The following is a 17,130-nucleotide window of genomic DNA, read 5'->3' on the forward strand; positions in this document are numbered from 1 at the left end:
TCAGTTAGATTTGCAGAACAGGATGCCATCCTGCCATCTCAGATGAAAAAGATTGCAGGTATGTGCAAAACTAGTTCCACATGATCTTTAAAAATAGGACTTGCTGAATGCAGCCCGTCCCCCCTGAGAAGGTACAAAAAAACCCCCAGAAAATAATGATCTCATTCCAATTCATTTTGCTTTGCACAGTACTTCTGTTGTTTGTAACTGTCCTGAACTTCATTGCTTTATGCTCACAGCATGTCTTGGACCACTACAATATGCAGAAATTTATGGTGCAGCTGTAGCTGTAAACACTATTGGTGATGCCCTTTCAGCACAATCACTTTAAATTAAGAGCAAACTTCATTATAAGCATGAAGACTTGCAGTCATCCATGATAAAAAAGAATGTGTCTGTACAGAGATTTTTTTTTTTAATTGCTGTAAATTACACATAGTGTGGTCAGTCGCAAGATCAAAACTTCTCGAAATCATGATGGTGGAGGAGCTCAAATATATTACAACTTTGTTCAACACACACACACACACACACACACACACACACACACACACACACACAAACACACACAAATAAGCACTATTTCTGTACTTTTTCTAAAAGTAAGAAGTAATCTTGTCTTCTCTGCTTTTTTGCACCGCATGTGGTGCTGTGACAGTTGTCCCAAAAAAGTTATGCAAAAACATTCCAGCAGATAAATATTTTTATTTTTTATGAAATGGACACTCCCTACCAGTATCTACCAATACAAATGATGTACTTGGGATAAGTTAAGAGGATTTTAAATGTTTAAGAGCAAGACAAAATCTTCAGCTCCAGAATACCTGATAAACAAGTGAATCTGCCGACCCTCACAGCACCCATGGAAGGTCCAAAATGTCCATGTAATACCCACTCTGGAGGGCATTATTGCACTTAGAAAATAGTCTGTCTGTTAAACTGTTTTGTATTTTATTACAATATACATTTTTTAAACATTTATTTATGTAAAATAATTCTAATATCTAATATTCTGAAGGTGGTATAGGCTATGTTATTGTTGATACGATGCAGAAAATTTGTACTTTAGTTAAAAATAAAAATCTGTTTAAGCACTTTCATCTTACAACTACTTTCTAAAGACTTCATTAGAATCTTAAGGTTCAACAGCAATCAGAGGCCTAGAAAAAGGTTAGGTTCTTTCTCTATTCTCACTAGAGTACAAATCAAAGTAATTCTTAGCGAGACAACTAGAAAATCACCAGAAAGTGCACAGCTATTACTGGAAAACTCAGTAAGAACACAGAAGAACTTATCCTGGGTATTGTAAGGCTGCATTTTAATCAAATCCAGTGGAAAATTATCACAATCAGTAGTTTTACATTTTAGTGTGTAAGCAGCTCATAGCAAATAAGCTCTAAGCCATGCAAACACAGGCAATTTATAGCAACACAGAAAAGCTGAAAATATTCAAGTGTGCACACTGGCCAATACCTAAACAACAGCAAGGTGCCATTTCCTGGTTGGAGCTCATCTTCAAAGTGGACTACTTACAGGGAAAAGCCATGACTTCTCAAAAGCACAAGATTTATTTAGGAACTAAAGATGTAGGATGTCACAAGGAAAAGCAGTTTAGGAATTGTCTGCAAAATGCATGCAAGTCCACAAATATGGAACTACAAAACGGGAAGTGATGAAAGGTTGCCTCAGCAAAGCTCAGGTTGGGGAACATCCTGAAACGTGCAACAGCACAAGGTGAGGCTACTGTCACCCATGTCCTACTTTTTGTGCCTTTAAGTACTTAAATATAGTGCCAGTCATTTTTTTCTAAAGATAACTAAATAAAGCAATTCCAAAAGGCTCACAAAGCATCTTGAGCTTAACACATGGAGATTATTTTATTACAGAAAAGATTCAAACACTTCACACCTAAAATGCTTTTTCACTTCATTGTGCATGCCTCTGAGTAAAGTGTTCGGCTTAGTAAAGAGCATGTCTGTTTTTTTTCAGAAATTAGTGCATAACTCACTGCTACTTTGAGTTTTATTTTTAATTTTTATGTTTCACTCTGAATCAGTCAATGCACCTTTTCTTTCTACCAACATTAGACACTATTACATTTTATGAATTATTTCACTTTCTGCACTCCTCTAGTGATGCCTTCTGTTACCACTAAACTTATAGAACCCTGCCTCTATCATCACAGATGTTTTGCCCTCTGATAGCTGGTAATTTAACCTCATAGCAAGAGTGCCTTCAGCACTGATATAAAGAGAAAAAGGTGCCAGGAGAGTTTTCTTTCCCATGTTAGTTACCTACTCCTGGATAGAGATATGTGCTCTTGTTTTGGGTTTGATTTCTTTGATTCCAACTCAGTAGGTTTAAATTTTTAACACGTTTTGTCCATTTTGTTTTTGAGATGCACCATAGAGAAACAGTCAAACCTGTCACATGCTACCATTGTTTTGGCATCTTCTTCTCCTGTTTGTTCATTACTCTCACTACCTAATACAGATGTGTGGTGACCCTTAGTTCTTCCAGATATGACCAAAGAGCATCTGTCTGTTCTGTTAGTATGACTGTTTCTTATGCTGTCATACACACACACACGCACACACACACACACACACACACACACACACACACACACACACACACACACACACACACACACACACACACACACACACACACACACACACACACACACACACATGCAGACACATACACACCAACACACTATCTCATGTTACTTTGCCCCGGCCTCAAACAGTGATCACTGTAATGAGCAAATAACATCTTTCCTTTTACCAGAAGACTAACTGCCTTCTGAAATCTTCATCCTATACGTCTCCATTCAATTCTAACATAATGATTGTGGCTTATTTTTGTACCTCAGTCCCCCGTTGATGTAAGTATGTAAGAGTCCTAACATTCTGCAGCACTGTTGTAGCCATATTGGATATCATAGCTTTCTCTTCATTGTTCAAGTTAGCAGAGTCACTTCTCATAGGTTTTCTCCATGTGTTCTGCTGTTTTATAGATATTTCAGAAATTCTGATCCTTAATCTATAAGTTCAAAACACAGATCCCTATTGTAACTTCCTCAAAGATTGCCATGGCCATGCATATTCATATCTGTAAATACCCAGAACACTGTCCATCTCAAGGTAAATTCACTGAAACATAAAATTTTGTCTTAGCAACAAATGTTATTGTCCAGAATAGACTAGCAGCTACTGAGATTACACAAGAAGTGAATCTAACATGGCATACTACAAAGACTAACTTAAAACTCAACAAATTTTCCGCTTAGGTAGTACCTTTTAGAATATTTTTCAACCATAATTTAAATTCTTAATCTGATAGCAATATCATATAATCATCATTATCTTGTGACAGCTCAGACTGTTGCATTTCATAAAGTTATCAAAGCTCTGAGCAGGTTTCCCATTATCTCATGCTATAATACTCAACAATATTTGTCTTTATTTAAGACAGTATTTCATTCATACAACATGTGTTATAACCAAGGTCAAAACATAATGATCCTAGTCAGACAATGTCCCAGAATTCTCTTTTGTTCATAACATACAAGTTATAGCTGTGACTTCTTACCTAGACCTATAATAACCAGAATGACGTCACAGAGCACACTTTTTTCCACCCTAACTTACTCATAAAAAATGTCTAAAATAACTGTCAGAAAACACAAATATATTTGCTGGCTTAACTTGCTTAGTAAGACTGTAATTTTATTTTTATCCCCTTAATAGTTCCCTGTTTATTTCATATTTTTAACTTATGAATTAAACTTTTATCTACTCAGAAAGTGTGCACAGGTGATCTGATTCAGGGCTCTAACCATCTGATTATTTTTATTCTTGGATCAACACTGAAAAGTAACTCTGTCAGATGAACATGAGGTTCAGGGAAAAAATTAACACTAAGAAATGTACCTACTAGTTTGAGTGTTACCACTCACTCTATGTATTTATAAACATATATGCGTTATTATTATCATTAATTTATTGGTACCTATTTTGTACTATTTTCACTTTTAAAGTCCTAAATATAAAGTGTAGCAAAATCAGTATTATGAATGCTACACCCAAGAGCACTTATCTTCCCCAACCTGAAAACAAATTAGTTACCATGCCCATAATGAGTTATCTGCTCATTTGGCATTTGAAAAGCTTGCAACTTGTTAAGGCATATTCAGAAAAATGTCTCTTCATTGTTTGGAATGATTGTGCAACATTTTGCACTTTATGCATTTTCCCACTTTTCATTAAGAATAAATGCATTTCTTATTTACCTGTGCTAACTTTAGAAATATTATGTCTATTTAACTTAACATAAACAGTCAAGATTTAATATCCATGAATGCCATTGTATATAACAGTGGTTTGCATTCACTCTATGACCTTTTCCCTTTTTTTCTCCTCTTTGCATTTACACAAACTTACCTGCTGGTTACATTTACCCCGTGTTTGTACTCACATGCATTAAAATCATGTCCTTTGTAACTGTTGTTTCCCTAAGTGAAATATCTTGTTAGTATCCTTTCATTTCCTTTATTCCATCATTATTGATCAGTAAGTAACGTACACACTTGAAGCCTGATTTATTCTGAATTTCATTAGGTAACTCGTATCAGGTTTTTCCTCAGGTAGTAATATGTCTCATGTTCATAAAGCATGCACAATGAACATGTCACTCCACAATTCAAGCTGATGTCTGAATAGTGTCAGTTGTGATGTTATCCTGCAAAATCTGTTTGATCATATACGAATACTATGCATATTTTAAAAATCATGTATACATTCTGTGCATATTTTGAAAGCTGTTTGATATATGTAAACATATCATACTGAACATTAAAATAACTGTATTTCCTATTGATATAATTCTAACAAAATCTTGTTGTGTCCTAATAATGCATCATTGTTAACCAAGTAGGTTCAGTGGGTAAACAATCCTTTTTCAGGGGGAAAACAGGAGTAGTGTCCATTTAAGTGACTTGATTCAGATCACACAGTAGGTAAATGAGGGTTGAGGGAACTAAACTCTCTATCTCAGATACTACAGCTCACAGCTTTAACCCTCTGTGCCATCTGACAGACTCATTGCTGACACCCTTATATCTGTTTAAATAAATTAATTAGTCCCTTGGCCAGTATTATTATAAAATAAAACTACAACCTCAAAATGTGTCATTTATACCATTTAATTCAGTATTATATGTCACATTTAATTTTGCAGGTATTGCTACTTCTTTTTGTCTTATGTACTTTCCATTGTATTTTATTATTTTCTGTAACTTCCTGTAACTAGATTAACTTTTCTCTCATTTTCCTAATTAGTCCTTAATCAAGCAATTAAGTAATCAATTAACTAATCATCCTTACTTATATTTTTCTGAGAATTACTGATGACATATTATTAAATCCATGCAGGAAAAAAATCTGAATTTGAAATCTGCCTTTTAGTTATAATCCTACCTAGTCTCCTGTAATTTTAAAAAAGTTAACTTTTTTGTGAAAAATCACACATGAGCATATGTGCATAAGAATTTAAATATAGTTGCAATATATTGGTTACCATTGTTTTGAAACAATTGCCAAGTTTTTTGGGTTTCTCTTACTTGAATCTAAAATACAATACAAAACATCTAATCCCTTATGTGTCAGATTTACAGTCTCTCTAGTTAATCAGGAATTGAACCCCGACTCTCCCTGATTTTATATAACCTGAAGATCATACTTGCTATTTCCTACAAACACAAAAACATTGTAGTCTTAACCATTTCAGCCACATAACAGCTTACTCTGGCTTCCCTGCTCAGATTTTAACTTTATTGAATTGCCACTTATGACACAGGCAAAATTGCATTCATATAAAAGTAATCAAACCATATTAAGAAGTTCTTATTTACAAACATTATACATCAGATATTACATGAATTATTCAATTTTTGCCTTCTCTTAAACCTTATTCCTCCTCCCAAACATTTTCTGCATGTATTGTTCTCACAGTTTCCATTTCTTTCTCTACAATTTCCTCCTACTCTTTTCTAAAGATCTCACATCCTGTTCTCTTATCTCTACTACAATATTCATTACTTCAAGTGTAGCTGGTTTAGATTTTGATTTCTTTTTTCTAGTAATTGCTTTTTTGGCAGCCACCAGAATTAAAATTAAGGCCTTACCATGTCTAGGCAATTCAAATCTTTTATCCCAGCTCAAAAAAATCATTCCCTTAATTGCACTCATTTGCTCTCCTAATATTACTGACAAAGTACTCTGCAGAGAATTTTTAAAATCTGACAATTCATTACGCTACCAGAACATATGTACTCAGTTACCTCTTCCTTCCCTATCACACCTCCAACATTTGCCATCTACTTGAGGAAAAATTCTTTGGCATCTGCTTTGGGAATATATCAATCTATGCAAACAGTTCCAGGCAAAATCATAAATTTTCTACACGTTGTTGCATATTTGGGAGCCATACATATGTCTCCCCATTGTTTCTTTGTGAATTGAACATCTAATCTTTCTTCCCAATCTTTTCTGAATTCTTCTGATTGATTCCTATAGTTTTAGTGCAATATTTTATATGCCCTACTAATTATACTTTTTTAGCAGTAGCTTCTGCTCTAGATTAAATTAAAGACTCAATCAGTGCAGGTCTTTCATTTAGGATTCCACTGTCCCATTTTCTGTCTATGCTCTGATATCAATCCCTGATAGGAAAGGAAATTACTAGGCTGCAATCCAAATGTCTTTTTGGCCTCTTCCCATTCAATTACCTTTCCTTCTCTAATTATTTATTTCCAATACCTTTGTTCATTTACTAGTTTCCTCCAATAAATACCAGCCCCATCTTGCCTATTCTCTGTAGCCCTAATTTCAGTTATCCTTACTGGCAGAATCTCCTTTCTCCATTCCTATGTTGGCTTAGTTCTTAGCATACTTACTGCTACTTTATGAATATAATATTTTGTATGACAGTTATTCTCCCTAAGGATCTGTGTCTAAAATCCTGTTACTTCTTGAAGCCCCTTGCTTTCTACTTTGAACTGTATGTTTCTGCTTGTGTTATGTATAACAGCATTAACTGTGTAGCTCTAAAATATCCCTTCAAATCAGGTAATAGTAAACCTCCTTATTCTGTTGGGAGGGTCAACTTATCCCACTTGACTCTTGTCCTCTTCCCCTCTCCAATAAAATAATTCAACTCTTTATTAATTACTGTCCACAACTTCTCTTCTGGTTGATAGAAATATGCCTGACATGTGAATAATACTAAAGGGACTAAAAACATTTTACTGCTTGTATCTTGCTATCCATATCCATAGGCAAGAGTTTAAGTTTCTCAGTTTTGTATTATCTTTTGTTTTGTCTCTTCCCACATATCCTTAGCTGCCATAACCAAACCTTTTTTAATTTATACTCCTAAGTATTTCATTTTATCATGTCCCCATAAATATGGGTATTGCTGGACTAATTCTCTGTTGGTACATGGTTTATAGCTGTAACCTTTGTTTTAATTTCATTAATTTTATATCCTGAAAATAAAACTAGAACTGTGTCAGAATATTCCACAACACTGAAATGTTCTTTCCTTGTTCTATCAGGTACAAAAGAATGTCATCTGTAAATAAAGCCAACTTTTCTTCAAACACCATACCAGTTATATCCTTAAATTTCTTAGCCCCTTATTTTCATTGCCAATGGTTCTAAATACAGTGAAAATAGCAAAGGGAAAAGAGAATGCCCCTGCCTGGTTCCTCTGTTCAGATACAATTCATTAGAGAGGAACCTTCCTACTTTGACATTTGCCTCTGATCCCTCATATATCCTTCTAATTAACCTTATTATTGTATCAGGGGAATGCAAATGCTTCCATTGCCCTATTCATAAAATCCCAGCTTACACTCTTTTGAATGCTTTATCTGCATGAAGTCCCACCAACAACTGTGGTATTTTCTTACATTCTGCTTCCCTCTGGATCATCATCTTTCAATTAATGTTATCAGATGTTTGCCTTTCTTCTACAAAACCACATTGATCCATATCTATCAATTTTGGTATCACCCTTGCCATTTTTTTTATTTTTTTAGCCATTGTAGACATAAACACTTTATAATCATGGTTTAAATTTGAAATTGGCCTATATGAAGGCAAGTCAGATATATCTTTAAAGTCTTTAGCTATTACAGGCACCACAGCTTTTTTCCAGGAAATTGGTGCCTCCCCTCCTTTTAAAATACTGTTAAACAAAACCTTCCAGATCTTTATAATTTTCTTTCCTACTAATTTCCAAATTTCCACCAGAATACCATCTCTTCCTATAGGCTTTCCTGTAGAATTTTATTTTAATTATTTTTATCTCATCTCCACCCTTCTTAACTGTTACTTGTTGAACCTTAAGTCTTCCATAAATATTTCTAATTGTAATTTTTTTCAATTTCCCGACTTCTCTACTTTATCCAAAGTTTCATAAAATTTCTGAAATATCTGTAATACCTCTAAAGGATCTCTCATTATTTTTCTTCTTATAGGCTCCCTAAGTTTGTCAATAACCCTTTCTATTTGCTATTGCCTAAGTTATTGTGTCAAAAACGTTGTGTTGTGTAGTTATTATCCAGTTGTTTAATAGCAGTCTTGCTAAACTGATGCATATTATCCAGGTACTCCTTTATTTTCTCTTTAACACTCTGCAATTGCACCTCCTCTTGTTCTGTGAGATTCCCCTTCTTTTCTAATACTTTAACCTTTTTCAGCCCCTGTAAATAACTCATTACTTCTTAATCAGATATCTTTTTCATATACCCTATTTTTAAACTCCACTTTTATTTTATCCCACTCATTAATTATGACTTCAGAAGCACTTTCTATCTTCCCTAATAACTCCTGGAAAATGTCCACTACCCATTCCTTAAATTCCTCTCTTTTTAATAGGAAGTTGGTGAAGTGCCAGTGTTTCATCTTTACTTCATTACCCTGCATTTTTATCTTAGTAATTTATGGTTTATTATCTGAAATAGCTATTGAATGTGTATCAAAGTTCTCAATTAAATGTATATGTTCATGTGAAATATAATTTCTGTCAAGTCTAACCTAGTTATTGTATCTTGGGGAATAATATGTAAAATTTCTTCAAGTTCCTACTACTGAATTCACATCTTTCATACCAAATATTCTTATAAATGTCTTCAGAAATCTACCCTGTTTTGTTATATTTTCCCTTTTAGCACTCCCTCCGATACATCATTGTTGTAAATCAAATTCCAGTCCCCACCTGTAAGATATATTCCCTGCTAAAAGCTAATTTATTTCTCCCAAAAAAATCTAAAGCTCCAAAATAGTTTTAGGTGGAATATAAATGCATGCCAGCATAATACTCATTACTTGCCAGTAGCCCCTAACTACTACAAATCTGCCATTATTATCTTTTTTCCTCTTATATCACTACTGAAGCTCTTCTAACAATTAATATAATTATTCCTCTTTTCCTTTGTCCCTGATTTTCTGCATAATATCCATCCTAAAATTCTTTCTTTACCAAATTCACATGCTCTTTCTTTCCAAATGTGTCTCCTGTAACATTACTATTTGCACTTAATATAATTAAGAATTCTTTCCTTCATGTCTATGCCCATGAAAGCATTTGCATTCCAAGATAATATGGAAAGTGTTACAATTATGGTAAGAAGTCCTTATTCCCACCTATTATATATGGCAGCTTTTTAAAATGTCTGATTCCAGCTTTATGATACATGCACCCATTAATGTTTGGAAGGTATACATTTTTTTATCATCAAGATTGGAACTTATGTCATATTTTACAAGAGTTTTTAATAAAAACTCTCATAAAGTGTCCAGAACAACTCTAGAGCCCATTAACCTAATATAAAAACACATAACTATGCACATCTTCAAATAATGAAGTTTAGCCCTCCTAATAGGAAAATGTGTGCCAGACAGACAGTTGACAATACATGCCTAATTAACCTGGAATTAAGGTTATCTATGCTAAGAAGCATTTTATTGCTTGTGCTTCTTCTTGCACTTATTGTCTGTTTTTTTATCTTTATTCCCCCTCTCCAGATGTGAAAACTTCCATACTTTCAGAAATCATTGTCTTTTAGCCTGGAAGAAACCAGTGTTCTGTCTTATTGCCCTATTATTAACTTGTCTCCTTGGAAAAGTAAGAAAAAAATGCAGTCCTGTGTTGCAGCCTGAAAGACAAGCTGAAACATTTATTGCTAAAGGAAAACTTTTCATTATAGTTAGTGCTCTCATATGTACTCATTTCCATTCAAAGTTTGTTATTAGATCAAGCCAAGGGTTTTAATCCAAAAATTCACCTATGCAAAAGTAAGAGAAAACATATCAGCTCTACATATATTATGATCTGTGTTCTTTTGCACACCATCTCCCATCAGAACAACCCAAGATTACAGCCCATTAACTTTAAGCATGTTTTTATCTAGCTTTTCTTCTCTTTTTGCATTGTAATATCTACATTTCTTAATACCAAAAAACGAAGAAAGAAAGAGAAGATGCAGAAAAAAGGCATCTGTTTATTAACTTTATCACATACAAGAACAGCTAAAAATACTTTACTATAATATGTGCAATTTATATTTGTGAAGTTTTATGGAAATACTGCTAAGAAAAGAAATTGTTTTACTTACAGTTCCTTCCTCCTTCCCCTCCTCTCAGAGTCCTTCCAAACATTATGATGTGAAGTGAGGCAAATGCTTTTTAGTTCCTCATAAGTTTAACAAAGTCAACAAAAGTCCACTTTTCCCACTTATTCTGATTATGTCTATTTCACAAATGCAATCGATACTTTGCAGTCTCACATTTATTCACTAATGTTCATGTTGCTGATCTTCTTTCTGTTCATCTCCATCTCTGAACTCCAGATTGCAGTCAGTTCCACATGGTGTTCCCGATTCTTCTCATTAACCCCCTGTGCTTTTCTCTGTCTCTCAAGCAGTTTCCTTTGGAAGAATAGAAAAGGTTTGACTGACAAAGTCTCTCTGTGTGCTTTATTATCAGGAAAAAATAAGAAGCAGAGTCCCCTTCTGCTTAATGGCTCATTTTTCGTTGGACAAACTTTTGCATTTTCTCCTTAGACTGTACTGCATCAAACATGGCTTTGATCCTCCAGGAAAAAATACTCTGAAGAAAGCTGGATATTTATTTATTTATTTATTTTATTTTATTTTATTTTACATTTGTTGACCGGGCTAGTCTAGCTGGATACATATCCTTTTTCAGTAGAGGCCCGGGGAGAAAAGCTCCCATCCATGTGAACAGTATAGCATTACAATTTTATGGAAATCTTACATTATAATATATAACAAAACAGTAAAAAACCTTATATACATATTTGTAGTGAGAAAATCTTTGGTATAATCTTAGATTGCAAAGGATAAGAAACAGTAAAATAAACATAATATATATGCTAGTAAAGAGAAATCCTAGGTTGAATAGATCAGAAAGGTAGATCGGAGGAGATAAACCTGGTTGATAGTAGAGAGAGAGTAGAAAGTAGGGTAAAGTAAGGCAGAAGGTGTTAATCTGGGGTTGGACAGGGGCATAACCAGTGGGACTTAAAATATTCTCTAAGATTATTTTTGAATGTGGTGAGTGATGTCATAAGTCTAAGGTTATTGGGAAGAGAATTCCATAGCTTTCCAATAGAGTTAGCATAGAGAGCGTCACCACCTATGTTGTTAGATCTGATGGTTAATACTTGATTACTATTTGATGAACGCAGGGAACTGAGGTTGGTATAAGGGGTTAGGATATTGGAGAGTGAGGGGGTTTTGTCAGGTTGATGAATTATTTTAAAGGCTTCCGTGAGTTGATTAATTTTAAGAAGATTGGGCAGTTCTAGCCAGCCGAGTTTCTTGAGGTTATAGCAATGGTGTGTTCGATAAGGTGGGCCTGTTATGAATTTGGCTATATGGTGGTAGGTGGTGGAAAGGTTATTGAGCTCACGTTTATTCAGGAAGGAAAACACTGGGGAGGCATATAGTAACGTGGAAAGAAGATGCGTACGGGCAATGGTTAATTTTGCATGTGGAGTAAGAAAGTTCCTGATTCTGTACATTGAACCTAGTTTCTTGTTGACAGATTTAATGGTTTGGGAAGTATGGAGATCGAATTTGAGCTTGTAGTCAATAGTGACACCTAATAACTTGGTGTGGGAGACGGGCTCTATGATGGTTCCATTAGAGGATTCCACAAAGAAGGAGCTGGGATTAGACGGTTGTGCTGTTTGGGTTAAGGAGGTGGTAGACGAGGGAAGAATAAAAGTAACTTGGTTTTATTTGGGTTGAGAATGAGTTTCAGGTCAGAGAGTCTTTTTCAACTTTGGCAAAACATTGTTGGGTGGCTACTTGCAGTTTCTGGAGAGAGAGATCAGAGCAGATCAAGGTAGAGTCGCTCTGCGTATTGGATGCAGGTGGAGCTGGGGATGAAAGTGTGAAGGTCATTTATAAAGACAGAGAAAAGAAGGGGACCAAGTATGGAGCCTTGGGGACACCTATGTTGTTAGGGAGTAGTTGAGATAAACTATTTTTCCACTGGACTGCTTGTTGTCGGCAAGAAAGGTAATCCTTGAACCAGTTTAGGCCTAACTTGTCCAGATGGAGGGTCTGAAGAGTTTGGAGTAATAGTTGATGGTTGACCATGTCAAAAGCTTTTGATAGATCAGAAAGAGTGCAGAGGATATAAGTTTTTATTACGGTTGCTATTTACTGAGTCGACAAAGGAGAGGAGGGCAGTGGTAGTACTATGGTGGTGAAAACCATGCTGGGTACTAGACAATAGATTATTGATGGTAAGGTAGTGTAGGAGTTGTTTGTGAACACACCTTTCCAGAATTTTAGCTATTGGAGATAGTATAACAATACAATAATTCAATTCTTTATTAATTACTGTCCACAACTTCTCTTCTGGTTGATAGAAATATGCCTGACATGTGAATAATACTAAAGGGACTAAAAACATTTTACTGCTTGTATCTTGCTATCCATATCCATAGGCAAGAGTTTAAGTTTCTCAGTTTTGTATTATCTTTTGTTTTGTCTCTTCCCACATATCCTTAGCTGCCATAACCAAACCTTTTTTTAATTTATACTCCTAAGTATTTCATTTTATCATGTCCCCATAAATATGGGTATTGCTGGACTAATTCTCTGTTGGTACATGGTTTATAGCTGTAACCTTTGTTTTAATTTCATTAATTTTATATCCTGAAAATAAAACTAGAACTGTGTCAGAATATTCCACAACACTGAAATGTTCTTTCCTTGTTCTATCAGGTACAAAAGAATGTCATCTGTAAATAAAGCCAACTTTTCTTCAAACACCATACCAATTATATCCTTAAATTTCTTAGCCCCTTATTTTCATTGCCAATGGTTCTAAATACAGTGCAAATAGCAAAGGGAAAAGAGAATGCACCTGCCTGGTTCCTCTGTTCAGATACAATTCATTAGAGAGGAACCTTCCTACTTTGACATTTGCCTCTGATCCCTCATATAGCCTTCTAATTAACCTTATTATTGTATCAGGGGAATGCAAATGCTTCCATTGCCCTATTCATAAAATCCCAGCTTACACTCTGTTGAATGCTTTATCTGCATGAAGTCCCACCAACAACTGTGGTATTTTCTTACATGCTGCTTCCCTCTGGATCATCATCTTTCAGTTAATGTTATCAGATGTTTGCCTTCCTTCTACAAAACCACATTGATCCATATCTATCAATTTTGGTATCACCTTTGCCATTTTTTAATTTTTTTAGCCATTGTAGACATAAACACTTTATAATCATGGTTTAAAATTGAAATTGGCCTATATGAAGGCAAGTCAGATATATCTTTAAACTCTTTAGCTATTACAGGCACCACAGCTTTTTTCCAGGAAATTGGTGCCTTCCCTCCTTTTAAAATACTGTTAAACAAAACCTTCCAGATCTTTATAATTTTCTTTCCTACTAATTTCCAAATTTCCACCAGAATACCATCTCTTCCTATAGGCTTTCCTGTAGAATTTTATTTTAATTATTTTTATCTCATCTCCACCTGTCTTAACTGTTACTTGTTGAACCTTAAGTCTTCCATAAATATTTCTACTTGTAATTTTTTTCAATTTCCTGACTTCTCTACTTTATCCAAAGTTTCATAAAATTTCTGAAATATCTGTAATACCTCTAAAGGATCTCTCATTATTTTTCTTTTTATAGGCTCCCTAAGTTTGTCAATAACCCTTTCTATTTGCTATTGCCTAAGTTATTGTGTCAAAAACTTTGTGTTGTGTAGTTATTATCCAGTTGTTTAACAGCAGTCTTGCTAAACTGATGCATATTATCCAGGTACTCCTTTATTTTCTCTTTAACACTCTGCAATTGCACCTCCTCTTGTTCTGTGAGATTCCCCTTCTTTTCTAATACTTTAACCTTTTTCAGCCCCTGTAAATAACTCATTACTTCTTAATCAGATATCTTTTTCATATATCCTATTTTTAAACTCCACTTTTATTTTATCCCACTCATTAATTATGACTTCTGAAGCACTTTCTATCTTCCCTAATAACTCCTTGAAAATGTCCACTACCCATTCCTTAAATTCCTCTCTTTTTAATAGGAAGTTGGTGAAGTGCCAGTGTTTCATCTTTACTTCATTACCCTGCATTTTTATCTTAGTAATTTATGGTGTATTATCTGAAATAGCTATTGGATGTGTATCAAAGTTCTCAATTAAATGGATATGTTCATGTGAAATATAATTTCTGTCAAGTCTAGCCTAGTTATTTTATCTTGGGGAATAATATGCAAAATTTCTTCAAGTTCCTACTACTGAATTCACATCTTTCATACCAAATATTCTTATAAATGTCTTCAGAAATCTACCCTGTTTTGTTATATTTTCCCTTTTAGCACTCCCTCCAATACATCATTGTTGTAAATCAAATTCCAGTCCCCACCTGTAAGATATATTCCCTGCTAAAAGCTAATTTATTTCTCCCAAAAAAATCTAAAGCTCCAAAATAGTTTTAGGTGGAATATAAATGCATGCCAGCATAATCCTCATTACTTTCCAGTAGCCCCTAACTACTACAAATCTGCCATTATTATCTTTTTTCCTCTTCTATCACTACTGAAGCTCTTCTAACAATTAATATAAGTATTCCTCTTTTCCTTTGTCCCTGATTTTCTGCATAATATCCATCCTAAAATTCTTTCTTTACCAAATTCACATGCTCATTTCTTTCCAAATGTGTCTCCTGTAACATTACTATTTGCACTTAATATAATTAAGAATTCTTTCCTTCATGTCTATGCCCATGAAAGCATTTGCATTCCAAGATAATATGGAAAGTGTTACAATTATGGTAAGAAGTCCTTATTCCCACCTATTATATATGGCAGCTTTTTAAAATGTCTGCTTCCAGCTTTATGATACATGCACCCATTAATGTTTGGCAGGTATACATTTTTTTATCATCAAGATTGGAACTTATGTCATATTTTACAAGGTTTTTAATAAAAACTCTCAGAAAGTGTCCAGAACAACTCTAGAGCCCATTAACCTAATATAAAAACACATAACTATGCACATCTTCAAATAATGAAGTTTAGCCCTCCTAATAGGAAAATGTGTGCCAGACAGACAGTTGACAATACATGCCTAATTAACCTGGAATTAAGGTTATCTATGCTAAGAAGCATTTTATTGCTTGTCCTTCTTCTTACACTTATTGTCTGTTTTTTTATCTTTATTCCCCCTCTCCAGATGTGAAAACTTCCATACTTTCAGAAATCGTTGTCTTTTATCCTGGAAGAAAACAGTGTTCTGTCTTATTGCCCTATTATTAACTTGTCTCCTTGGAAAAGTAAGAAAAAAATGCAGTCCTGTGTTGCAGCCTGAAAGACAAGCTGAAACATTTATTGCTAAAGGAAAACTTTTCATTATAGTTAGTGCTCTCATATGTACTCATTTCCATTCAAAGTTTGTTATTAGATCAAGCCAAGGGTCTTAATCCAAAAATTCACATATGCAAAAGTAAGAGAAAACATATCAGCTCTACATATATTATGATCTGTGTTCTTTTGCACACCATCTCCCATCAGAACAACCCAAGATTACAGCCCATTAACTTTAAGCATGCTTTTATCTAGCTTTTCTTCTCTTTTTGCATTGTAATATCTACATTTCCTTAATACCAAAAAAAGCAGAAAGAAACAGAAGATGCAGAAAAAAGGCATCTGTTTATTAACTTTATCACATACAAGAACAGCTAAAAATACTTTACTATAATATGTGCAATTTATATTTGTGAAGTTTTATGGAAATACTGCTAAGAAAATAAATTGTTTTACTTACAGTTCCTTCCTCCTTCCCCTCCTCTCAGAGTCCTTCCCAACATTATGATGTGAAGTGAGGCAAATGCTTTTTAGTTCCTCATAAGTTTAACAAAGTCAACAAAAGTCCACTTTTCCCACTTATTCTGATGATGTCTATTTCACAAATGCAATCGATACTTTGCAGTCTCACATTTATTCACTAATGTTCATGTTGCTGATCTTCTTTCTGTTCATCGCCATCTCTGAACTCCAGATTGCAGTCAGTTCCACATGGTGTTCCCGATTCTTCTCATTAACCCCCTGTGCTTTTCTCTGTCTTTCAAGCAGTTTCCTTTGGAAGAATAGAAAAGGTTTCACTGACAAAGTCTCTCTGTGTGCTTTATTATCAGAAAAAAATAAGAAGCAGAGTCCCCTTCTGCTTAATGGCTGATTTTTCGTTGGACAAACTTTTGCATTTTCTCCTTAGACTGTACTGCATCAAAACTGGCTTTGATCCTCCAGGAAAAAATACTCTGAAGAAAGCTGGATATAGCAACTTGAATCATATACCTGCCTCTCGACATTCCCCAATTACTAAAATAAATTTGTTTCTCTTCTGCCTGGTGTACAGTGTATAATTATTTTCCACAAGCACTCTACTGTCTCCAGCCTTTAATGCTTTGCCCTTTAGCCACAGTTTTGTCAGGAGCAATTATTTCTGCTATTAGATTTGCATCTTTACTAATAAAGGGCTTGGCTGCTTTCTCGTGG

Source organism: Protopterus annectens, chromosome 10.part0 (genome assembly GCF_019279795.1).
Source record: "Protopterus annectens isolate FY-2018-M chromosome 10.part0, PAN1.0, whole genome shotgun sequence".
Lineage (NCBI taxonomy): Eukaryota > Metazoa > Chordata > Ceratodontiformes > Protopteridae > Protopterus > Protopterus annectens.